At 43.5% G+C, this 24,992-nt stretch overlaps 17 non-coding genes across 17 annotated transcripts; all 17 read right to left on the bottom strand.

The window, feature by feature from the left end:
- Positions 1-967: 967 nt before the first annotated feature.
- On the bottom strand, positions 968-1,054 carry trnay-gua (transfer RNA tyrosine (anticodon GUA)). The gene is given in 2 exon segments: positions 968-1,003; positions 1,018-1,054. It is a non-coding gene; the product is annotated as a tRNA-Tyr (tRNA).
- A 2,233-nt stretch (positions 1,055-3,287) lies between these two features.
- Positions 3,288-3,369, bottom strand: trnas-aga (transfer RNA serine (anticodon AGA)). The gene has a single exon. It is a non-coding gene; the product is annotated as a tRNA-Ser (tRNA).
- Positions 3,370-4,632: 1,263 nt separating this feature from the next.
- trnay-gua (transfer RNA tyrosine (anticodon GUA)) lies at positions 4,633-4,719 on the bottom strand. The gene is given in 2 exon segments: positions 4,633-4,668; positions 4,683-4,719. It is a non-coding gene; the product is annotated as a tRNA-Tyr (tRNA).
- Positions 4,720-6,767: 2,048 nt separating this feature from the next.
- Positions 6,768-6,854, bottom strand: trnay-gua (transfer RNA tyrosine (anticodon GUA)). The gene is given in 2 exon segments: positions 6,768-6,803; positions 6,818-6,854. It is a non-coding gene; the product is annotated as a tRNA-Tyr (tRNA).
- Positions 6,855-7,973: 1,119 nt separating this feature from the next.
- Positions 7,974-8,055, bottom strand: trnas-aga (transfer RNA serine (anticodon AGA)). Its single transcript has one exon. It is a non-coding gene; the product is annotated as a tRNA-Ser (tRNA).
- A 1,289-nt stretch (positions 8,056-9,344) lies between these two features.
- On the bottom strand, positions 9,345-9,431 carry trnay-gua (transfer RNA tyrosine (anticodon GUA)). Its single transcript is given in 2 exon segments — positions 9,345-9,380; positions 9,395-9,431. It is a non-coding gene; the product is annotated as a tRNA-Tyr (tRNA).
- A 1,175-nt stretch (positions 9,432-10,606) lies between these two features.
- Positions 10,607-10,688, bottom strand: trnas-aga (transfer RNA serine (anticodon AGA)). The gene has a single exon. It is a non-coding gene; the product is annotated as a tRNA-Ser (tRNA).
- A 1,289-nt stretch (positions 10,689-11,977) lies between these two features.
- Positions 11,978-12,064, bottom strand: trnay-gua (transfer RNA tyrosine (anticodon GUA)). Its single transcript is given in 2 exon segments — positions 11,978-12,013; positions 12,028-12,064. It is a non-coding gene; the product is annotated as a tRNA-Tyr (tRNA).
- Positions 12,065-13,239: 1,175 nt separating this feature from the next.
- Positions 13,240-13,321, bottom strand: trnas-aga (transfer RNA serine (anticodon AGA)). The gene has a single exon. It is a non-coding gene; the product is annotated as a tRNA-Ser (tRNA).
- A 1,289-nt stretch (positions 13,322-14,610) lies between these two features.
- Positions 14,611-14,697, bottom strand: trnay-gua (transfer RNA tyrosine (anticodon GUA)). The gene is given in 2 exon segments: positions 14,611-14,646; positions 14,661-14,697. It is a non-coding gene; the product is annotated as a tRNA-Tyr (tRNA).
- A 1,125-nt stretch (positions 14,698-15,822) lies between these two features.
- On the bottom strand, positions 15,823-15,904 carry trnas-aga (transfer RNA serine (anticodon AGA)). Its single transcript has one exon. It is a non-coding gene; the product is annotated as a tRNA-Ser (tRNA).
- A 932-nt stretch (positions 15,905-16,836) lies between these two features.
- Positions 16,837-16,923, bottom strand: trnay-gua (transfer RNA tyrosine (anticodon GUA)). The gene is given in 2 exon segments: positions 16,837-16,872; positions 16,887-16,923. It is a non-coding gene; the product is annotated as a tRNA-Tyr (tRNA).
- A 1,981-nt stretch (positions 16,924-18,904) lies between these two features.
- On the bottom strand, positions 18,905-18,991 carry trnay-gua (transfer RNA tyrosine (anticodon GUA)). Its single transcript is given in 2 exon segments — positions 18,905-18,940; positions 18,955-18,991. It is a non-coding gene; the product is annotated as a tRNA-Tyr (tRNA).
- A 1,125-nt stretch (positions 18,992-20,116) lies between these two features.
- trnas-aga (transfer RNA serine (anticodon AGA)) lies at positions 20,117-20,198 on the bottom strand. Its single transcript has one exon. It is a non-coding gene; the product is annotated as a tRNA-Ser (tRNA).
- Positions 20,199-21,487: 1,289 nt separating this feature from the next.
- On the bottom strand, positions 21,488-21,574 carry trnay-gua (transfer RNA tyrosine (anticodon GUA)). The gene is given in 2 exon segments: positions 21,488-21,523; positions 21,538-21,574. It is a non-coding gene; the product is annotated as a tRNA-Tyr (tRNA).
- Positions 21,575-22,749: 1,175 nt separating this feature from the next.
- Positions 22,750-22,831, bottom strand: trnas-aga (transfer RNA serine (anticodon AGA)). Its single transcript has one exon. It is a non-coding gene; the product is annotated as a tRNA-Ser (tRNA).
- Positions 22,832-24,120: 1,289 nt separating this feature from the next.
- On the bottom strand, positions 24,121-24,207 carry trnay-gua (transfer RNA tyrosine (anticodon GUA)). The gene is given in 2 exon segments: positions 24,121-24,156; positions 24,171-24,207. It is a non-coding gene; the product is annotated as a tRNA-Tyr (tRNA).
- Between the last annotated feature and the right edge of the window lie 785 nt (positions 24,208-24,992).

A 24,992-nucleotide genomic window follows, 5' to 3' on the forward strand; every position in this document is an offset into this window, starting at 1 on the left:
CACCCTCACTATGGCTTGAAGAAGATCGTCAGTAAGTCTCGACCTGTACTTGGACTTTTTGAAGTTATAGAAAAACTTTTTGCACAAATATGTGCTCCCAAAAAGGCACAGGCTCAGGGGAGCCGGGGGTCAATTTTCTCGACAGCGACCGGGCTGTTCATTATCAGCTGGGACAACATTAATTATTTATTATATAAAACAATGGGATGCAGCCATGGAGGCGTTATTCACTGGCTTTTAGTTTCTATAATAACCCCATGGATTCAGCTGTACGTCCTACCCAACACCGATGTTCTGTTGCTTATGTAACCGAGGCAGGTAAGCCTTTGATGAGGCTCCAGCCTGACTCCGAAGCGGGACGGCGGGCGGGAGCTGGCTGAATGGCCCCATTGAAGGTCCACACCCATTAGTGACATCGTCAACGGAACGTCGGTGTTGGTCCTTAACGGCGGTAACATTGACTTCGTCCAGCTCGAAGTCAAACATTCTCATTTCAAACACAGTAACAAGTAGGAATTCTATGACGGCTATGTGATGTTACACGAGCGCCTCCATAGTTGTGCAATGTTTCTCTGCTTGCATCAACCCCGGCTGATGGCCCGCCCTCGGGAGCCATATAGTCCAGTGTGATTGGTAGGTTCGTTCAGCTCCAGCTTGCACAAAAAAAGGAACCTTCTGCACACAACGCGGGAAAGTGCCATTCGTATAGAACTCGCTGGCCGCACTAAAGATTAAACTTTCATATCGTCCTGAGGGCCACAAAATATTGTCTCGCAGGCCGCAAGCTTGAGAACCCTGTTTTAATCCATGGTCAAAAGCAGTCCTGTAAATTGGAGCAGGAGCTTTGGTGAGTAAAGGCAACATGTTGCAGAGCTTTGAAAAAATGTCCTTGCAGCGGGAGATGTTAGTATAGGGACAAGTAGCCATGGCGTTAGAGCAGTACCTGGACTGTTCCGCCAAAATGTTCTCCTTCGAGCCGGAGTTGAACCAGCGACCTAAGGATCCCAGCTGACTAACCTACAGTCCTCCGCTCTACCAACTGAGCTATCGAAGGGTGGGGAGGGACTTGTTCTACGTACTTCTAATGCAGAAGATGGTAACAATCCATGTACCCACGTAACCATCTTTTAGTTACACCGGCTTATGCTTGTCTCTGGATTAGGTGCCAAGTCCAGCTGACAAAAGATGTCAATGACATTTAGTTTAACAGACTAACGTGGTTGGAAGGCGGATCCACTATGGTGTAATGTAACTGCTCACTGTAGTTTGTTTTGGTCAGCATGGCATTTTTGTAGGAATATTCAGACTTTACAATGCAGATGTTCCCAACACTTTCATAAATGGTACCTAAAAACTAGCTAGGGACACTGGTTGAAAAGGGAATTTTAAGGGGGGGGAAGAAAAAAGAAGAGAGGAAGGGGGGAAGAGAAACAGAAAGAAAAGGAGAAAAATTCAATATAAAATCCATAATACACAGTAACAGTAACACAGAAAGTGTCAATACTTCAGCATACATTGAGATATGGTTCAAATTCATTTTAAACATGAATTAGGGCAAATCATTAGAATCACATCTTAATATAAACACCTCAACCACCCATTATTACCTCAATATAAACACATAGTAGGGTGACAGATTCTATTAAAAATCTCTTAATGAAAACTGGTATATGAAACCCAGCAAATGAAATACTGATTGTGCACCTAACACACTCTTGCTAGGATTTGCACCTGGAGTCTTCCACCCAAAGGATGGATGTGTTGCTATTACACCACAAGAGTTGTGTTTTTTTCCCCACATTTTTTTAAAGAGAGAGTGCAAACACAACAACTAAAAACTATATACAATAACAATTTAAAACGTGTCTATATACAAAACCCCAAAACACTAACAAATTACACCATCCCTGGATTAGGTGCCAAGTCCAGCTGACAAAAGATTCAATTCAATTCAATTCAACTTTATTTATATAGCGCCAATTTACAACAAAGTCATCTCAAGGCACTTTACAGAATAAAGTCCAGACTACACAAGTATGTAGAAGCAACCCAACAAATCCCCCTTGAGCAAGCCCTAGGCAACAGTGGAGAGGAAAAACTCCCTTTAATGGGAGAAACCTCCAGCAGAACCAGGCTCAGGGTGGGTGGCCATCTGCCTTGACCGGTTGGGGTGAGTGGAAAGTGGAGAAAGAAAAGAAAAGAGCAACGAAAAGCAACAACAAAAAGCAACAACAAAACAACAAAAAAGCAACAACAAAACAACAAAAAAGCAACAACAAAGTATCGTACAGGTTGTAGGATATAGAATTAATGGTATACAGTGGTGACAAGTAAATGTATAGAGAAAAGCTAGTTCACGTTGAGTGAGCAGTTTAACTATAAGCTTTATCAAAAAGGAAGGTTTTAAGCCTAGTCTTAAAAGTAGAGAGGGTGTCTGCTCCCCGAATTTGGATTGGAAGCTGGTTCCACAGGAGAGGAGCTTGATAGCTAAAGGCTCTGCCTCCCATTCTACTTTTGCAAACTCTGGGAACCACAAGTAGGCCTGTATTTTGGGATCGAAGTGGTCTAATCGGGCGATACAGAACTATGAGATCTTTTAAATATGATGGAGCTTGACCATTAAGAGCTTTGTATGTAAGGAGGAGGGTTTTGAACTCTATTCTAGATTTTATGGGAAGCCAATGAAGAGAAGCTAGTGAAGGTGAAATATGATCTCTCTTTCCTAATCCAGTCAGCACTCTTGCTGCAGCAGTTTGGATTAATTGAAGGCTTTTTAGGGAGTTATTAGGACTCCCCAGAAGTAGGGAATTACAGTAGTCCAACCTAGAAGTAACAAATGCATGGACCAGTTTTTCGGCATCACTTTGAGACAGGATGCTTCTAATTTTAGCAATGTTCCGTAGGTGGAAGAAGGCTGTTCTAGAGATTTGTCTTATATGTGACGTAAATGCCAAATCCTGGTCAAAAATAACTCCAAGGTTCCTCACCGCAGTACTGGATGTTAATGACATTTAGTTTAACAGGCTAATGTGGTTGGAAGGCGGATCCACTATGTTGCAATGTAATTCCTCACTGTAGTTTGTTTTGGTCAGCATGGCATTTGTTTAGGACTATTCAGCCTTTACAATGTGAAGCAGCAGATTCATTAATATACAGTACAATGCCTCAGCAGATGTTCCCAACACTTTCCCGATTGGTACTGAAAAACAAGCTAGGAACACAACACTAATTATGCAATGGTCAATCAAGAACCTTATCCAAGGTAAAACAACATCAGGGGAACTTCACGTTGTTGGCAAGATTCAAAGCTGCGCGGGGAGACCCCAATGGATTTCTAGTTCATCGCCTTAACCACTCGGCCACAACAACACTCCTGGAGGCTCACGCGAAGGTGGCTAGGCCACCGTCTGTTGATTCCAGGGGTCTCAAACTCAAATTACCTGAGGGCTGCAGGACGCAGAGTCTGGGTGTGGCTGGGCTGCATCAGGTATTCCACTGAAAAAGCTTTGTTCAAAAAATCTAATCTTCTCAAACATCACTACTAACAGTTCTTTAACTATAATGGGTTCTTGTGAACATGAACGGTTTTTCTAAACATGGCTTCTCTTGCCTGCTTCCTGCTGCCAGAGACCTGGCAGCGCTTCCTCTCACATAGCTGAGCCACATTTGGCTTGAGCGAGGAAGCAGTTGACACCCTCACTATGGCTTGAAGAAGATCGTCAGTAAGTCTCGACCTGTACTTGGACTTTTTGAAGTTATAGAAAAACTTTTTGCACAAATATGTGCTCCCAAAAAGGCACAGGCTCAGGGGAGCCGGGCTGTTCATTATCAGCTGGGACAACATTAATTATTTATTATATAAAACAATGGGATGCAGCCATGGAGGCGTTATTCACTGGCTTTTAGTTTCTATAATAACCCCATGGATTCAGCTGTACGTCCTACCCAACACCGATGTTCTGTTGCTTATGTAACCGAGGCAGGTAAGCCTTTGATGAGGCTCCAGCCTGACTCCGAAGCGGGACGGCGGGCGGGAGCTGGCTGAATGGCCCCATTGAAGGTCCACACCCATTAGTGACATCGTCAACGGAACGTCGGTGTTGGTCCTTAACGGCGGTAACATTGACTTCGTCCAGCTCGAAGTCAAACATTCTCATTTCAAACACAGTAACAAGTAGTAATTCTATGACGGCTATGTGATGTTACACGAGCGCCTCCATAGTTGTGCAATGTTTCTCTGCTTGCATCAACCCCGGCTGATGGCCCGCCCTCGGGAGCCATATAGTCCAGTGTGATTGGTAGGTTCGTTCAGCTCCAGCTTGCACAAAAAAAGGAACCTTCTGCACACAACGCGGGAAAGTGCCATTCGTATAGAACTCGCTGGCCGCACTAAAGATTAAACTTTCATATCGTCCTGAGGGCCACAAAATATTGTCTTGCAGGCCGCAAGCTTGAGAACCCTGTTTTAATCCATGGTCAAAAGCAGTCCTGTAAATTGGAGCAGGAGCTTTGCTGAGTAAAGGCAACATGTTGCAGAGCTTTGAAAAAATGTCCTTGCAGCGGGAGATGTTAGTATAGGGACAAGTAGCCAAGGCGTTAGAGCAGTACCTGGACTGTTCCGCCAAAATGTTCTCCTTCGAGCCGGAGTTGAACCAGCGACCTAAGGATCCCAGCTGATTAACCTACAGTCCTCCGCTCTACCAACTGAGCTATCGAAGGGTGGGGAGCGACTTGTTCTACGTACTTCTAATGCAGAAGATGGTAACAATCCATGTACCCACGTAACCATCTTTTAGTTACACCGGCTTATGCTTGTCTCTGGATTAGGTGCCAAGTCCAGCTGACAAAAGATGTCAATGACATTTAGTTTAACAGACTAACGTGGTTGGAAGGCGGATCCACTATGGTGTAATGTAACTGCTCACTGTAGTTTGTTTTGGTCAGCATGGCATTTTTTAGGAATATTCAGACTTTACAATGCAGATCTTCCCAACACTTTCCTAAATGGTACTGAAAAACTAGCTAGGGACACTGGTTGAAAAGGGAATTTTAAGGGGGGGGAAGAAAAAAGAAGAGAGGAAGGGGGGAAGAGAAACAGAAAGAAAAGGAGAAAAATTCAATATAAAATCCATAATACACAGTAACAGTAACACAGAAAGTGTCAATACTTCAGCATACATTGAGATATGGTTCAAATTCATTTTAAACATGAATTAGGGCAAATCATTAGAATCACATCTTAATATAAACACCTCAACCACCCATTATTACCTCAATATAAACACATAGTAGGGTGACAGATTCTATTAAAAATCTCTTAATGAAAACTGGTATATGAAACCCAGCAAATGAAATACTGATTGTGCACCTAACACACTCTTGCAAGGATTTGCACCTGGAGTCTTCCACCCAAAGGATGGATGTGTTGCTATTACACCACAAGAGTTGTGTTTTTTTCCCCACATTTTTTTAAAGAGAGAGTGCAAACACAACAACTAAAAACTATATACAATAACAATTTAAAACCTGGGGTCTCAAACTCAAATTACCTGAGGGCTGCAGGACGCAGAGTCTGGGTGTGGCTGGGCTGCATCAGGTATTCCACTGAAAAAGCTTTGTTCAAAAAATCTAATCTTCTCAAACATCACTACTAACAGTTCTTTAACTATAATGGGTTCTTGTGAACATGAACGGTTTTTCTAAACATGGCTTCTCTTGCCTGCTTCCTGCTGCCAGAGACCTGGCAGCGCTTCCTCTCACATAGCTGAGCCACATTTGGCTTGAGCGAGGAAGCAGTTGACACCCTCACTATGGCTTGAAGAAGATCGTCAGTAAGTCTCGACCTGTACTTGGACTTTTTGAAGTTATAGAAAAACTTTTTGCACAAATATGTGCTCCCAAAAAGGCACAGGCTCAGGGGAGCCGGGGGTCAATTTTCTCGACAGCGACCGGGCTGTTCATTATCAGCTGGGACAACATTAATTATTTATTATATAAAACAATGGGATGCAGCCATGGAGGCGTTATTCACTGGCTTTTAGTTTCTATAATAACCCCATGGATTCAGCTGTACGTCCTACCCAACACCGATGTTCTGTTGCTTATGTAACCGAGGCAGGTAAGCCTTTGATGAGGCTCCAGCCTGACTCCGAAGCGGGACGGCGGGCGGGAGCTGGCTGAATGGCCCCATTGAAGGTCCACACCCATTAGTGACATCGTCAACGGAACGTCGGTGTTGGTCCTTAACGGCGGTAACATTGACTTCGTCCAGCTCGAAGTCAAACATTCTCATTTCAAACACAGTAACAAGTAGGAATTCTATGACGGCTATGTGATGTTACACGAGCGCCTCCATAGTTGTGCAATGTTTCTCTGCTTGCATCAACCCCGGCTGATGGCCCGCCCTCGGGAGCCATATAGTCCAGTGTGATTGGTAGGTTCGTTCAGCTCCAGCTTGCACAAAAAAAGGAACCTTCTGCACACAACGCGGGAAAGTGCCATTCGTATAGAACTCGCTGGCCGCACTAAAGATTAAACTTTCATATCGTCCTGAGGGCCACAAAATATTGTCTCGCAGGCCGCAAGCTTGAGAACCCTGTTTTAATCCATGGTCAAAAGCAGTCCTGTAAATTGGAGCAGGAGCTTTGGTGAGTAAAGGCAACATGTTGCAGAGCTTTGAAAAAATGTCCTTGCAGCGGGAGATGTTAGTATAGGGACAAGTAGCCATGGCGTTAGAGCAGTACCTGGACTGTTCCGCCAAAATGTTCTCCTTCGAGCCGGAGTTGAACCAGCGACCTAAGGATCCCAGCTGACTAACCTACAGTCCTCCACTCTACCAACTGAGCTATCGAAGGGTGGGGAGGGACTTGTTCTACATACCTCTAATCCAGAAGATTAGAGGTAAGAAGATTAGGTGCCAAGTCCAGCTGACAAAAGATGTCAATGACATTTAGTTTAACAGACTAACGTGGTTGGAAGGCGGATCCACTATGGTGTAATGTAACTGCTCACTGTAGTTTGTTTTGGTCAGCATGGCATTTTTTTAGGAATATTCAGACTTTACAATGCAGATCTTCCCAACACTTTCCTAAATGGTACTGAAAAACTAGCTAGGGACACTGGTTGAAAAGGGAATTTTAAGGGGGGGGAAGAAAAAAGAAGAGAGGAAGGGGGGAAGAGAAACAGAAAGAAAAGGAGAAAAATTCAATATAAAATCCATAATACACAGTAACAGTAACACAGAAAGTGTCAATACTTCAGCATACATTGAGATATGGTTCAAATTCATTTTAAACACGAATTAGGGCAAATCATTAGAATCACATCTTAATATAAACACCTCAACCACCCATTATTACCTCAATATAAACACATAGTAGGGTGACAGATTCTATTAAAAATCTCTTAATGAAAACTGGTATATGAAACCCAGCAAATGAAATACTGATTGTGCACCTAACACACTCTTGCCAGGATTTGCACCTGGAGTCTTCCACCCAAAGGATGGATGTGTTGCTATTACACCACAAGAGTTGTGTTTTTTCCCCACATTTTTTAAAGAGAGAGTGCAAACACAACAACTAAAAACTATATACAATAACAATTTAAAACCTGTCTATATACAAAACCCCAAAACACTAACAAATTACACCATCCCTGGATTAGGTGCCAAGTCCAGCTGACAAATAATGTTAATGACATTTAGTTTAACAGGCTAATGTGGTTGGAAGGCGGATCCACTATGTTGCAATGTAATTGCTCACTGTAGTTTGTTTTGGTCAGCATGGTATTTGTTTAGGACTATTCAGCATTTACAATGTGTAGCAGCAGATTCATTAATATACAGTACAATGCCTCAGCAGATGTTCCCAACACTTTCCCAATTGGTACTGAAAACAAGCAAGGAACACAACACTAATTATGCAATGGTCAATCAAGAAACTTATCCAAGGTAAAACATCAGGGGAACTTCACCTTGTTGGCAGGATTCGAACCTGCGCGGGGAGACCCCAATGGATTTCTAGTCTATCGCCTTATTCACTCGGCCACAACAACACTCCTGGAGGCTCACGCGAAGGTGGCTAGGCCACCGTCTGTTGATTCCAGGTGTCTCAAACTCAAATTACCTGAGGGCTGCAGGACGCAGAGTCTGGGTGTGGCTGGGCTGCATCAGGTATTCCACTGAAAAAGCTTTGGTCAAAAAATCTCATCTTCTCAAACATCACTACTAACAGTTCTTTAACTATAATGGGTTCTTGTGAACATGAACGGTTTTTCTAAACATGGCTTCTCTTGCCTGCTTCCTGCTGCCAGAGACTTGGCAGCGCTTCCTCTCACATAGCTGAGCCACATTTGGCTTGAGCGAGGAAGCAGTTGACACCCTCACTATGGCTTGAAGAAGATCGTCAGTAAGTCTCGACCTGTACTTGGACTTTTTGAAGTTATAGAAAAACTTTCTGCACAAATATGTGCTCCCAAAAAGGCACAGGCTCAGGGGAGCAGGGGGTCAATTTTCTCGACAGCGACCGGGCTGTTCATTATCAGCTGGGATAACATTAATTATTTATTATATAAAACAATGGGATGCAGCCATGGAGGCGTTATTCACTGGCTTTTAGTTTCTAAAATAACCCCATGGATTCAGCTGTACGTCCTACCCAACACCGATGTTCTGTTGCTTATGTAACCGAGGCAGGTAAGCCTTTGATGAGGCTCCAGCCTGACTCCGAAGCGGGACGGCGGGCGGGAGCTGGCTGAATGGCCCCATTGAAGGTCCACACCCATTAGTGACATCGTCAACGGAACGTCGGTGTTGGTCCTTAACGGCGGTAACATTGACTTCGTCCAGCTCGAAGTCAAACATTCTCATTTCAAACACAGTAACAAGTAGGAATTCTATGACGGCTATGTGATGTTACACGAGCGCCTCCATAGTTGTGCAATGTTTCTCTGCTTGCATCAACCCCGGCTGATGGCCCGCCCTCGGGAGCCATATAGTCCAGTGTGATTGGTAGGTTCGTTCAGCTCCAGCTTGCACAAAAAAAGGAACCTTCTGCACACAACGCGGGAAAGTGCCATTCGTATAGAACTCGCTGGCCGCACTAAAGATTAAACTTTCATATCGTCCTGAGGGCCACAAAATATTGTCTCGCAGGCCGCAAGCTTGAGAACCCTGTTTTAATCCATGGTCAAAAGCAGTCCTGTAAATTGGAGCAGGAGCTTTGGTGAGTAAAGGCAACATGTTGCAGAGCTTTGAAAAAATGTCCTTGCAGCGGGAGATGTTAGTATAGGGACAAGTAGCCATGGCGTTAGAGCAGTACCTGGACTGTTCCGCCAAAATGTTCTCCTTCGAGCCGGAGTTGAACCAGCGACCTAAGGATCCCAGCTGACTAACCTACAGTCCTCCGCTCTACCAACTGAGCTATCGAAGGGTGGGGAGTGACTTGTTCTACGTACTTCTAATGCAGAAGATGGTAACAATCCATGTACGTACGTAACCATCTTTTAGTTACACCGGCTTATGCTTGTCTCTGGATTAGGTGCCAAGTCCAGCTGACAAAAGATGTCAATGACATTTAGTTTAACAGACTAACGTGGTTGGAATGCGGATCCACTATGGTGTAATGTAATTGCTCACTGTAGTTTGTTTTGGTCAGCATGGCATTTTTTTAGGACTATTCAGACTTTACAATGCAGATGTTCCCAACACTTTCATAAATGGTACTGAAAAACTAGCTAGGGTCACTGGTTGAAAAGGGAATTTTAAGGGGGGGGCAAGAAAAAAGAAGAGAGGAAGGGGGGAAGAGAAACAGAAAGAAAAGGAGAAAAATTCAATATAAAATCCATAATACACAGTAACAGTAACACAGAAAATGTCAATACTTCAGCATACATTGAGATATGGTTCAAATTCATTTTAAACATGAATTAGGGCAAATCATTAGAATCACATCTTAATATAAACACCTCAACCACCCATTATTACCTCAATATAAACACATAGTAGGGTGACAGATTCTATTAAAAATCTCTTAAAGAAAACTGTTATATGAAACCCAGCAAATGAAATACTGATTGTGCACCTAACACACTCTTGCCAGGATTTGCACCTGGAGTCTTCCACCCAAAGGATGGATGTGTTGCTATTACACCACAAGAGTTGTGTTTTTTTCCCCACATTTTTTTAAAGAGAGAGTGCAAACACAACAACTAAAAACTATATACAATAACAATTTAAAACCTGTCTATATACAAAACCCCAAAACACTAACAAATTACACCATCCCTGGATTAGGTGCCAAGTCCAGCTGACAAAAGATGTTAATGACATTTAGTTTAACAGGCTAATGTGGTTGGAAGGCGGATCCACTATGTTGCAATGTAGTTGCTCACTGTAGTTTGTTTTGGTCAGCATGGTATTTGTTTAGGACTATTCAGCCTTTACAATGTGCAGCAGCAGATTCATTAATATACAGTACAATGCCTCAGCAGATGTTCCCAACACTTTCCCAATTGGTACTGAAAAACAAGCTAGGAACACAACACTAATTATGCAATGGTCAATCAAGAACCTTATCCAAGGTAAAACAACATCAGGGGAACTTCACATTGTTGGCAGGATTCAAACCTGCGCGGGGAGACCCCAATGGATTTCTAGTCCATCGCCTTAACCACTCGGCCACAACAACACTCCTGGAGGCTCACGCGAAGGTGGCTAGGCCACCGTCTGTTGATTCCAGGGGTCTCAAACTCAAATTACCTGAGGGCTGCAGGACGCAGAGTCTGGGTGTGGCTGGGCTGCATCAGGTATTCCACTGAAAAAGCTTTGTTCAAAAAATCTAATCTTCTCAAACATCACTACTAACAGTTCTTTAACTATAATGGGTTCTTGTGAACATGAACGGTTTTTCTAAACATGGCTTCTCTTGCCTGCTTCCTGCTGCCAGAGACCTGGCAGCGCTTCCTCTCACATAGCTGAGCCACATTTGGCTTGAGCGAGGAAGCAGTTGACACCCTCACTATGGCTTGAAGAAGATCGTCAGTAAGTCTCGACCTGTACTTGGACTTTTTGAAGTTATAGAAAAACTTTTTGCACAAATATGTGCTCCCAAAAAGGCACAGGCTCAGGGGAGCCGGGGGTCAATTTTCTCGACAGCGACCGGGCTGTTCATTATCAGCTGGGACAACATTAATTATTTATTATATAAAACAATGGGATGCAGCCATGGAGGCGTTATTCACTGGCTTTTAGTTTCTATAATAACCCCATGGATTCAGCTGTACGTCCTACCCAACACCGATGTTCTGTTGCTTAAGTAACCGAGGCAGGTAAGCCTTTGATGAGGCTCCAGCCTGACTCCGAAGCGGGACGGCGGGCGGGAGCTGGCTGAATGGCCCCATTGAAGGTCCACACCCATTAGTGACATCGTCAACGGAACGTCGGTGTTGGTCCTTAACGGCGGTAACATTGACTTCGTCCAGCTCGAAGTCAAACATTCTCATTTCAAACACAGTAACAAGTAGGAATTCTATGACGGCTATGTGATGTTACACGAGCGCCTCCATAGTTGTGCAATGTTTCTCTGCTTGCATCAACCCCGGCTGATGGCCCGCCCTCGGGAGCCATATAGTCCAGTGTGATTGGTAGGTTCGTTCAGCTCCAGCTTGCACAAAAAAAGGAACCTTCTGCACACAACGCGGGAAAGTGCCATTCGTATAGAACTCGCTGGCCGCACTAAAGATTAAACTTTCATATCGTCCTGAGGGCCACAAAATATTGTCTCGCAGGCCGCAAGCTTGAGAACCCTGTTTTAATCCATGGTCAAAAGCAGTACTGTAAATTGGAGCAGGAGCTTTGGTGAGTAAAGGCAACATGTTGCAGAGCTTTGAAAAAATGTCCTTGCAGCGGGAGATGTTAGTATAGGGACAAGTAGCCATGGCGTTAGAGCAGTACCTGGACTGTTCCGCCAAAATGTTCTCCTTCGAGCCAGAGTTGAACCAGCGACCTAAGGATCCCAGCTGACTAACCTACAGTCCTCCGCTCTACCAACTGAGCTATCGAAGGGTGGGGAGGGACTTGTTCTACGTACTTCTAATGCAGAAGATGGTAACAATCCATGTACGTACGTAACCATCTTTTAGTTACACCGGCTTATGCTTGTCTCTGGATTAGGTGCCAAGTCCAGCTGACAAAAGATGTCAATGACATTTAGTTTAACAGACTAACGTGGTTGGAATGCGGATCCACTATGGTGTAATGTAATTGCTCACTGTAGTTTGTTTTGGTCAGCATGGCATTTTTTTAGGACTATTCAGACTTTACAATGCAGATGTTCCCAACACTTTCATAAATGGTACTGAAAAACTAGCTAGGGTCACTGGTTGAAAAGGGAATTTTAAGGGGGGGGGAAGAAAAAAGAAGAGAGGAAGGGGGGAAGAGAAACAGAAAGAAAAGGAGAAAAATTCAATATAAAATCCATAATACACAGTAACAGTAACACAGAAAATGTCAATACTTCAGCATACATTGAGATATGGTTCAAATTCATTTTAAACATGAATTAGGGCAAATCATTAGAATCACATCTTAATATAAACACCTCAACCACCCATTATTACCTCAATATAAACACATAGTAGGGTGACAGATTCTATTAAAAATCTCTTAAAGAAAACTGTTATATGAAACCCAGCAAATGAAATACTGATTGTGCACCTAACACACTCTTGCCAGGATTTGCACCTGGAGTCTTCCACCCAAAGGATGGATGTGTTGCTATTACACCACAAGAGTTGTGTTTTTTTCCCCACATTTTTTTAAAGAGAGAGTGCAAACACAACAACTAAAAACTATATACAATAACAATTTAAAACCTGTCTATATACAAAACCCCAAAACACTAACAAATTACACCATCCCTGGATTAGGTGCCAAGTCCAGCTGACAAAAGATGTTAATGACATTTAGTTTAACAGGCTAATGTGGTTGGAAGGCGGATCCACTATGTTGCAATGTAGTTGCTCACTGTAGTTTGTTTTGGTCAGCATGGTATTTGTTTAGGACTATTCAGCCTTTACAATGTGCAGCAGCAGATTCATTAATATACAGTACAATGCCTCAGCAGATGTTCCCAACACTTTCCCAATTGGTACTGAAAAACAAGCTAGGAACACAACACTAATTATGCAATGGTCAATCAAGAACCTCATCCAAGGTAAAACAACATCAGGGGAACTTCACATTGTTGGCAGGATTCGAACCTGCGCGGAGAGACCCCAATGGATTTCTAGTCCATCGCCTTAACCACTCGGCCACAACAACACTCCTGGAGGCTCACGCGAAGGTGGCTAGGCCACCGTCTGTTGATTCCAGGGGTCTCAAACTCAAATTACCTGAGGGCTGCAGGACGCAGAGTCTGGGTGTGGCTGGGCTGCATCAGGTATTCCACTGAAAAAGCTTTGTTCAAAAAATCTAATCTTCTCAAACATCACTACTAACAGTTCTTTAACTATAATGGGTTCTTTTGAACATGAACGGTTTTTCTAAACATGGCTTCTCTTGCCTGCTTCCTGCTGCCAGAGACCTGGCAGCGCTTCCTCTCACATAGCTGAGCCACATTTGGCTTGAGCGAGGAAGCAGTTGACACCCTCACTATGGCTTGAAGAAGATCGTCAGTAAGTCTCGACCTGTACTTGGACTTTTTGAAGTTATAGAAAAACTTTTTGCACAAATGTGTGCTCCCAAAAAGGCACAGGCTCAGGGGAGCCGGGGGTCAATTTTCTCGACAGCGACCGGGCTGTTCATTATCAGCTGGGACAACATTAATTATTTATTATATAAAACAATGGGATGCAGCCATGGAGGCGTGATTCACTGGCTTTTAGTTTCTATAATAACCCCATGGATTCAGCTGTACGTCCTACCCAACACCGATGTTCTGTTGCTTATGTAACCGAGGCAGGTAAGCCTTTGATGAGGCTCCAGCCTGACTCCGAAGCGGGACGGCGGGCGGGAGCTGGCTGAATGGCCCCATTGAAGGTCCACACCCATTAGTGACATCGTCAACGGAACGTCGGTGTTGGTCCTTAACGGCGGTAACATTGACTTCGTCCAGCTCGAAGTCAAACATTCTCATTTCAAACACAGTAACAAGTAGGAATTCTATGACGGCTATGTGATGTTACACGAGCGCCTCCATAGTTGTGCAATGTTTCTCTGCTTGCATCAACCCCGGCTGATGGCCCGCCCTCGGGAGCCATATAGTCCAGTGTGATTGGTAGGTTCGTTCAGCTCCAGCTTGCACAAAAAAAGGAACCTTCTGCACACAACGCGGGAAAGTGCCATTCGTATAGAACTCGCTGGCCGCACTAAAGATTAAACTTTCATATCGTCCTGAGGGCCACAAAATATTGTCTCGCAGGCCGCAAGCTTGAGAACCCTGTTTTAATCCATGGTCAAAAGCAGTCCTGTAAATTGGAGCAGGAGCTTTGGTGAGTAAAGGCAACATGTTGCAGAGCTTTGAAAAAATGTCCTTGCAGCGGGAGATGTTAGTATAGGGACAAGTAGCCATGGCGTTAGAGCAGTACCTGGACTGTTCCGCCAAAATGTTCTCCTTCGAGCCGGAGTTGAACCAGCGACCTAAGGATCCCAGCTGACTAACCTACAGTCCTCCGCTCTACCAACTGAGCTATCGAAGGGTGGGGAGGGACTTGTTCTACGTACCTCTAATCCAGAAGATTAGAGGTAAGAAGATTAGGTGCCAAGTCCAGCTGACAAAAGATGTCAATGACATTTAGTTTAACAGACTAACGTGGTTGGAAGGCGGATCCACTATGGTGTAATGTAACTGCTCACTGTAGTTTGTTTTGGTCAGCATGGCATTTTTTTAGGAATATTCAGACTTTACAATGCAGATCTTCCCAACACTTTCCTAAATGGTACTGAAAAACTAGCTAGGGACACTGGTTGAAAAGGGAATTTTAAGGGGGGGGAAGAAAAATAAAGAGAGGAAGGGGGGAAGAGAAACAGAAAGAAAAGGAGAAAAATTCAATATAAAATCCATAATACACAGTAACAGTAACACAGAAAGTGTCAATACTTCAGCATACATTGAGATATGGTTCAAATTCATTTTAAACATGAATTAGGGCAAATCATTAGAATCACATCTTAATATAAACACCTCAACCACCCATTATTACCTCAATATAAACACATAGTAGGGTGACAGATTCTATTAAAAATCTCTTAATGAAAACTGGTATATGAAACCGTGCAAATGAAATACTGATTGTGCACCTAACACACTCTTGCCAGGATTTGCACCTGGAGTCTTCCACCCAAAGGATGGATGTGTTGCTATTACACCACAAGAGTTGTGTTTTTTTCCCCACATTTTTTTAAAGAGAGAGTGCAAACACAACAACTAAAAACTATATACAATAACAATTTAAAACCTGTCTATATACAAAACCCCAAAACACTAACAAATTACACCATCCCTGGATTAGGTGCCAAGTCCAGCTGACAAAAGATTTTAATGACATTTAGTTTAAAAGGCTAATGTGGTTGGAAGGCGGATCCACTATGTTGCAATGTAATTGCTCACTGTAGTTTGTTTTGGTCAGCATGGTATTTGTTTAGGACTATTCAGCCTTTACAATGTGCAGCAGCATATTCATTAATATACAGTACAATGCCTCAGCAGATGTTCCCAACACTTTCCCAATTGGTACAGAAAAACAAGCTAGGAACACAACACTAATTATGCAATGGTCAATCAAGAACCTTGTCCAAGGTAAAACAACATCAGGGGAACTTCACGTTGTTGGCAGGATTCAAACCTGCGCGGGGAGACCCCAATGGATTTCTAGTCCATCGCCTTAACCACTCGGCCACAACAACACTCCTTGAGGCTCACGCGAAGGTGGCTAGCCCACCGTCTGTTGATTCCAGGGGTCTCAAACTCAAATTACCTGAGGGCTGCAGGACGCAGGGGTCAATTTTCTCGACAGCGACCGGGCTGTTCATTATCAGCTGGGACAACATTAATTATTTATTATATAAAACAATGGGATGCAGCCATGGAGGCGTTATTCACTGGCTTTTAGTTTCTATAATAACCCCATGGATTCAGCTGTACGTCCTACCCAACACCGATGTTCTGTTGCTTATGTAACCGAGGCAGGTAAGCCTTTGATGAGGCTCCAGCCTGACTCCGAAGCGGGACGGCGGGCGGGAGCTGGCTGAATGGCCCCATTGAAGGTCCACACCCATTAGTGACATCGTCAACGGAACGTCGGTGTTGGTCCTTAACGGCGGTAACATTGACTTCGTCCAGCTCGAAGTCAAACATTCTCATTTCAAACACAGTAACAAGTAGGAATTCTATGACGGCTATGTGATGTTACACGAGCGCCTCCATAGTTGTGCAATGTTTCTCTGCTTGCATCAACCCCGGCTGATGGCCCGCCCTCGGGAGCCATATAGTCCAGTGTGATTGGTAGGTTCGTTCAGCTCCAGCTTGCACAAAAAAAGGAACCTTCTGCACACAACGCGGGAAAGTGCCATTCGTATAGAACTCGCTGGCCGCACTAAAGATTAAACTTTCATATCGTCCTGAGGGCCACAAAATATTGTCTCGCAGGCCGCAAGCTTGAGAACCCTGTTTTAATCCATGGTCAAAAGCAGTCCTGTAAATTGGAGCAGGAGCTTTGGTGAGTAAAGGCAACATGTTGCAGAGCTTTGAAAAAATGTCCTTGCAGCGGGAGATGTTAGTATAGGGACAAGTAGCCATGGCGTTAGAGCAGTACCTGGACTGTTCCGCCAAAATGTTCTCCTTCGAGCCAGAGTTGAACCAGCGACCTAAGGATCCCAGCTGACTAACCTACAGTCCTCCGCTCTACCAACTGAGCTATCGAAGGGTGGGGAGGGACTTGTTCTACGTACTTCTAATGCAGAAGATGGTAACAATCCATGTACGTACGTAACCATCTTTTAGTTACACCGGCTTATGCTTGTCTCTGGATTAGGTGCCAAGTCCAGCTGACAAAAGATGTCAATGACATTTAGTTTAACAGACTAACGTGGTTGGAATGCGGATCCACTATGGTGTAATGTAATTGCTCACTGTAGTTTGTTTTGGTCAGCATGGCATTTTTTTAGGACTATTCAGACTTTACAATGCAGATGTTCCCAACACTTTCATAAATGGTACTGAAAAACTAGCTAGGGACACTGGTTGAAAAGGGAATTTTAAGGGGGGGGGAAGAAAAAAGAAGAGAGGAAGAGAAACAGAAAGAAAAGGAGAAAAATTCAATATAAAATCCATAATACACAGTAACAGTAACACAGAAAATGTCAATACTTCAGCATACATTGAGATATGGTTCAAATTCATTTTAAACATGAATTAGGGCAAATCATTAGAATCACATCTTAATATAAACACCTCAACCACCCATTATTACCTCAATATAAACACATAGTAGGGTGACAGATTCTATTAAAAATCTCTTAATGAAAACTGGTATATGAAACCCAGCAAATGAAATACTGATTGTGCACCTAACACACTCTTGCCAGGATTTGCACCTGGAGTCTTCCACCCAAAGGATGGATGTGTTGCTATTACACCACAAGAGTTGTGTTTTTTTCCCCACATTTTTTTAAAGAGAGAGTGCAAACACAACAACTAAAAACTATATACAATAACAATTTAAAACCTGTCTATATACAAAACCCCAAAACACTAACAAATTACACCATCCCTGGATTAGGTGCCAAGTCCAGCTGACAAAAGATGTTAATGACATTTAGTTTAACAGGCTAATGTGGTTGGAAGGCGGATCCACTATGTTGCAATGTAGTTGCTCACTGTAGTTTGTTTTGGTCAGCATGGTATTTGTTTAGGACTATTCAGCCTTTACAATGTGCAGCAGCAGATTCATTAATATACAGTACAATGCCTCAGCAGATGTTCCCAACACTTTCCCAATTGGTACTGAAAAACAAGCTAGGAACACAACACTAATTATGCAATGGTCAATTAAGCCGGGAGCCGGGGGTCAATTTTCTCGACTGCGACCGGGCTGTTCATTATCAGCTGGGACAACATTAATTATTTATTATATAAAACAATGGGATGCAGCCATGGAGGCGTTATTCACTGGCTTTTAGTTTCTATAATAACCCCATGGATTCAGCTGTACGTCCTACCCAACACCGATGTTCTGTTGCTTATGTAACCGAGGCAGGTAAGCCTTTGATGAGGCTCCAGCCTGACTCCGAAGCGGGACGGCGGGCGGGAGCTGGCTGAATGGCCCCATTGAAGGTCCACACCCATTAGTGACATCGTCAACGGAACGTCGGTGTTGGTCCTTAACGGCGGTAACATTGACTTCGTCCAGCTCGAAGTCAAACATTCTCATTTCAAACACAGTAACAAGTAGGAATTCTATGACGGCTATGTGATGTTACACGAGCGCCTCCATAGTTGTGCAATGTTTCTCTGCTTGCATCAACCCCGGCTGATGGCCCGCCCTCGGGAGCCATATAGTCCAGTGTGATTGGTAGGTTCGTTCAGCTCCAGCTTGCACAAAAAAAGGAACCTTCTGCACACAACGCGGGAAAGTGCCATTCGTATAGAACTCGCTGGCCGCACTAAAGATTAAACTTTCATATCGTCCTGAGGGCCACAAAATATTGTCTCGCAGGCCGCAAGCTTGAGAACCCTGTTTTAATCCATGGTCAAAAGCAGTCCTGTAAATTGGAGCAGGAGCTTTGGTGAGTAAAGGCAACATGTTGCAGAGCTTTGAATAAATGTCCTTGCAGCGGGAGATGTTAGTATAGGGACAAGTAGCCATGGCGTTAGAGCAGTACCTGGACTGTTCCGCCAAAATGTTCTCCTTCGAGCCGGAGTTGAACCAGCGACCTAAGGATCCCAGCTGACTAACCTACAGTCCTCCGCTCTACCAACTGAGCTATCGAAGGGTGGGGAGGGACTTGTTCTACGTACCTCTAATCCAGAAGATTAGAGGTAAGAAGATTAGGTGCCAAGTCCAGCTGACAAAAGATGTCAATGACATTTAGTTTAACAGACTAACGTGGTTGGAGGGCGGATCCACTATGGTGTAATGTAACTGCTCACTGTAGTTTGTTTTGGTCAGCATGGCATTTTTTTAGGAATATTCAGACTTTACAATGCAGATCTTCCCAACACTTTCCTAAATGGTACTGAAAAACTAGCTAGGGACACTGGTTGAAAAGGGAATTTTAAGGGGGGGGAAGAAAAAAGAAGAGAGGAAGGGGGGAAGAGAAACAGAAAGAAAAGGAGAAAAATTCAATATAAAATCCATAATACACAGTAACAGTAACACATAAAGTGTCAATACTTCAGCATACATTGAGATATGGTTCAAATTCATTTTAAACATGAATTAGGGCAAATCATTAGAATCACATCTTAATATAAACACCTCAACCACCCATTATTACCTCAATATAAACACATAGTAGGGTGACAGATTCTATTAAAAATCTCTTAATGAAAACTGGTATATGAAACCCAGCAAATGAAATACTGATTGTGCACCTAACACACTCTTGCCAGGATTTGCACCTGGAGTCTTCCACCCAAAGGATGGATGTGTTGCTATTACACCACAAGAGTTGTGTTTTTTTCCCCACATTTTTTTAAAGAGAGAGTGCAAACACAACAACTAAAAACTATATACAATAACAATTTAAAACCTGTCTATATACAAAACCCCAAAACACTAACAAATTACACCATCCCTGGATTAGGTGCCAAGTCCAGCTGACAAAAGATTTTAATGACATTTAGTTTAAAAGGCTAATGTGGTTGGAAGGCGGATCCACTATGTTGCAATGTAATTGCTCACTGTAGTTTGTTTTGGTCAGCATGGTATTTGTTTAGGACTATTCAGCCTTTACAATGTGCAGCAGCATATTCATTAATATACAGTACAATGCCTCAGCAGATGTTCCCAACACTTTCCCAATTGGTACTGAAAAACAAGCTAGGAACACAACACTAATTATGCAATGGTCAATCAAGAACCTTATCCAAGGTAAAACAACATCAGGGGAACTTCACGTTGTTGGCAGGATTCGAACCTGCGCGGGGAGACCCCAATGGATTTCTAGTCCATCACCTTAACCACTCGGCCACAACAACACTCCTGGAGGCTCACGCGAAGGTGGCTAGGGCACCGTCTGTTGATTCCAGGGGTCTCAAACTCAAATTACCTGAGGGCTGCAGGACGCAGAGTCTGGGTGTGGCTGGGCTGCATCAGGTATTCCACTGAAAAAGCTTTGTTCAAAAAATCTAATCTTCTCAAACATCACTACTAACAGTTCTTTAACTATAATGGGTTCTTTTGAACATGAACGGTTTTTCTAAACATGGCTTCTCTTGCCTGCTTCCTGCTGCCAGAGACCTGGCAGCGCTTCCTCTCACATAGCTGAGCCACATTTGGCTTGAGCGAGGAAGCAGTTGACACCCTCACTATGGCTTGAAGAAGATCGTCAGTAAGTCTCGACCTGTACTTGGACTTTTTGAAGTTATAGAAAAACTTTTTGCACAAATATGTGCTCCCAAAAAGGCACAGGCTCAGGGGAGCCGGGGGTCAATTTTCTCGACAGCGACCGGGCTGTTCATTATCAGCTGGGACAACATTAATTATTTATTATATAAAACAATGGGATGCAGCCATGGAGGCGTTATTCACTGGCTTTTAGTTTCTATAATAACCCCATGGATTCAGCTGTACGTCCTACCCAACACCGATGTTCTGTTGCTTATGTAACCGAGGCAGGTAAGCCTTTGATGAGGCTCCAGCCTGACTCCGAAGCGGGACGGCGGGCGGGAGCTGGCTGAATGGCCCCATTGAAGGTCCACACCCATTAGTGACATCGTCAACGGAACGTCGGTGTTGGTCCTTAACGGCGGTAACATTGACTTCGTCCAGCTCGAAGTCAAACATTCTCATTTCAAACACAGTAACAAGTAGGAATTCTATGACGGCTATGTGATGTTACACGAGCGCCTCCATAGTTGTGCAATGTTTCTCTGCTTGCATCAACCCCGGCTGATGGCCCGCCCTCGGGAGCCATATAGTCCAGTGTGATTGGTAGGTTCGTTCAGCTCCAGCTTGCACAAAAAAAGGAACCTTCTGCACACAACGCGGGAAAGTGCCATTCGTATAGAACTCGCTGGCCGCACTAAAGATTAAACTTTCATATCGTCCTGAGGGCCACAAAATATTGTCTCGCAGGCCGCAAGCTTGAGAACCCTGTTTTAATCCATGGTCAAAAGCAGTACTGTAAATTGGAGCAGGAGCTTTGGTGAGTAAAGGCAACATGTTGCAGAGCTTTGAAAAAATGTCCTTGCAGCGGGAGATGTTAGTATAGGGACAAGTAGCCATGGCGTTAGAGCAGTACCTGGACTGTTCCGCCAAAATGTTCTCCTTCGAGCCAGAGTTGAACCAGCGACCTAAGGATCCCAGCTGACTAACCTACAGTCCTCCGCTCTACCAACTGAGCTATCGAAGGGTGGGGAGGGACTTGTTCTACGTACTTCTAATGCAGAAGATGGTAAAAATCCATGTACGTACGTAACCATCTTTTAGTTACACCGGCTTATGCTTGTCTCTGGATTAGGTGCCAAGTCCAGCTGACAAAAGATGTCAATGACATTTAGTTTAACAGACTAACGTGGTTGGAATGCGGATCCACTATGGTGTAATGTAATTGCTCACTGTAGTTTGTTTTGGTCAGCATGGCATTTTTTTAGGACTATTCAGACTTTACAATGCAGATGTTCCCAACACTTTCATAAATGGTACTGAAAAACTAGCTAGGGACACTGGTTGAAAAGGGAATTTTAAGGGGGGGGGAAGAAAAAAGAAGAGAGGAAGGGGGGAAGAGAAACAGAAAGAAAAGGAGAAAAATTCAATATAAAATCCATAATACACAGTAACAGTAACACAGAAAATGTCAATACTTCAGCATACATTGAGATATGGTTCAAATTCATTTTAAACATGAATTAGGGCAAATCATTAGAATCACATCTTAATATAAACACCTCAACCACCCATTATTACCTCAATATAAACACATAGTAGGGTGACAGATTCTATTAAAAATCTCTTAATGAAAACTGGTATATGAAACCCAGCAAATGAAATACTGATTGTGCACCTAACACACTCTTGCCAGGATTTGCACCTGGAGTCTTCCACCCAAAGGATGGATGTGTTGCTATTACACCACAAGAGTTGTGTTTTTTTCCCCACATTTTTTTAAAGAGAGAGTGCAAACACAACAACTAAAAACTATATACAATAACAATTTAAAACCTGTCTATATACAAAACCCCAAAACACTAACAAATTACACCATCCCTGGATTAGGTGCCAAGTCCAGCTGACAAAAGATTTTAATGACATTTAGTTTAAAAGGCTAATGTGGTTGGAAGGCGGATCCACTATGTTGCAATGTAATTGCTCACTGTAGTTTGTTTTGGTCAGCATGGTATTTGTTTAGGACTATTCAGCCTTTACAATGTGCAGCAGCATATTCATTAATATACAGTACAATGCCTCAGCAGATGTTCCCAACACTTTCCCAATTGGTACAGAAAAACAAGCTAGGAACACAACACTAATTATGCAATGGTCAATCAAGAACCTTGTCCAAGGTAAAACAACATCAGGGGAACTTCACGTTGTTGGCAGGATTCGAACCTGCGCGGGGAGACCCCAATGGATTTCTAGTCCATCGCCTTAACCACTCGGCCACAACAACACTCCTGGAGGCTCACGCGAAGGTGGCTAGCCCACCGTCTGTTGATTCCAGGGGTCTCAAACTCAAATTACCTGAGGGCTGCAGGACGCAGAGTCTGGGTGTGGCTGGGCTGCATCAGGTATTCCACTGAAAAAGCTTTGTTCAAAAAATCTAATCTTCTCAAACATCACTACTAACAGTTCTTTAACTATAATGGGTTCTTTTGAACATGAACGGTTTTTCTAAACATGGCTTCTCTTGCCTGCTTCCTGCTGCCAGAGACCTGGCAGCGCTTCCTCTCACATAGCTGAGCCACATTTGGCTTGAGCGAGGAAGCAGTTGACACCCTCACTATGGCTTGAAGAAGATCGTCAGTAAGTCTCGACCTGTACTTGGACTTTTTGAAGTTATAGAAAAACTTTTTGCACAAATATGTGCTCCCAAAAAGGCACAGGCTCAGGGGAGCCGGGGGTCAATTTTCTCGACAGCGACCGGGCTGTTCATTATCAGCTGGGACAACATTAATTATTTATTATATAAAACAATGGGATGCAGCCATGGAGGCGTTATTCACTGGCTTTTAGTTTCTATAATAACCCCATGGATTCAGCTGTACGTCCTACCCAACACCGATGTTCTGTTGCTTAAGTAACCGAGGCAGGTAAGCCTTTGATGAGGCTCCAGCCTGACTCCGAAGCGGGACGGCGGGCGGGAGCTGGCTGAATGGCCCCATTGAAGGTCCACACCCATTAGTGACATCGTCAACGGAACGTCGGTGTTGGTCCTTAACGGCGGTAACATTGACTTCGTCCAGCTCGAAGTCAAACATTCTCATTTCAAACACAGTAACAAGTAGGAATTCTATGACGGCTATGTGATGTTACACGAGCGCCTCCATAGTTGTGCAATGTTTCTCTGCTTGCATCAACCCCGGCTGATGGCCCGCCCTCGGGAGCCATATAGTCCAGTGTGATTGGTAGGTTCGTTCAGCTCCAGCTTGCACAAAAAAAGGAACCTTCTGCACACAACGCGGGAAAGTGCCATTCGTATAGAACTCGCTGGCCGCACTAAAGATTAAACTTTCATATCGTCCTGAGGGCCACAAAATATTGTCTCGCAGGCCGCAAGCTTGAGAACCCTGTTTTAATCCATGGTCAAAAGCAGTACTGTAAATTGGAGCAGGAGCTTTGGTGAGTAAAGGCAACATGTTGCAGAGCTTTGAAAAAATGTCCTTGCAGCGGGAGATGTTAGTATAGGGACAAGTAGCCATGGCGTTAGAGCAGTACCTGGACTGTTCCGCCAAAATGTTCTCCTTCGAGCCAGAGTTGAACCAGCGACCTAAGGATCCCAGCTGACTAACCTACAGTCCTCCGCTCTACCAACTGAGCTATCGAAGGGTGGGGAGGGACTTGTTCTACGTACTTCTAATGCAGAAGATGGTAACAATCCATGTACGTACGTAACCATCTTTTAGTTACACCGGCTTATGCTTGTCTCTGGATTAGGTGCCAAGTCCAGCTGACAAAAGATGTCAATGACATTTAGTTTAACAGACTAACGTGGTTGGAAAGCGGATCCACTATGGTGTAATGTAATTGCTCACTGTAGTTTGTTTTGGTCAGCATGGCATTTTTTTAGGACTATTCAGACTTTACAATGCAGATGTTCCCAACACTTTCATAAATGGTACTGAAAAACTAGCTAGGGTCACTGGTTGAAAAGGGAATTTTAAGGGGGGGGCAAGAAAAAAGAAGAGAGGAAGGGGGGAAGAGAAACAGAAAGAAAAGGAGAAAAATTCAATATAAAATCCATAATACACAGTAACAGTAACACAGAAAATGTCAATACTTCAGCATACATTGAGATATGGTTCAAATTCATTTTAAACATGAATTAGGGCAAATCATTAGAATCACATCTTAATATAAACACCTCAACCACCCATTATTACCTCAATATAAACACATAGTAGGGTGACAGATTCTATTAAAAATCTCTTAAAGAAAACTGTTATATGAAACCCAGCAAATGAAATACTGATTGTGCACCTAACACACTCTTGCCAGGATTTGCACCTGGAGTCTTCCACCCAAAGGATGGATGTGTTGCTATTACACCACAAGAGTTGTGTTTTTTTCCCCACATTTTTTTAAAGAGAGAGTGCAAACACAACAACTAAAAA

Source organism: Channa argus, unplaced genomic scaffold, assembly GCF_033026475.1.
Source record: "Channa argus isolate prfri unplaced genomic scaffold, Channa argus male v1.0 Contig053, whole genome shotgun sequence".
Classification (NCBI taxonomy): Eukaryota; Metazoa; Chordata; class Actinopteri; order Anabantiformes; family Channidae; genus Channa; species Channa argus.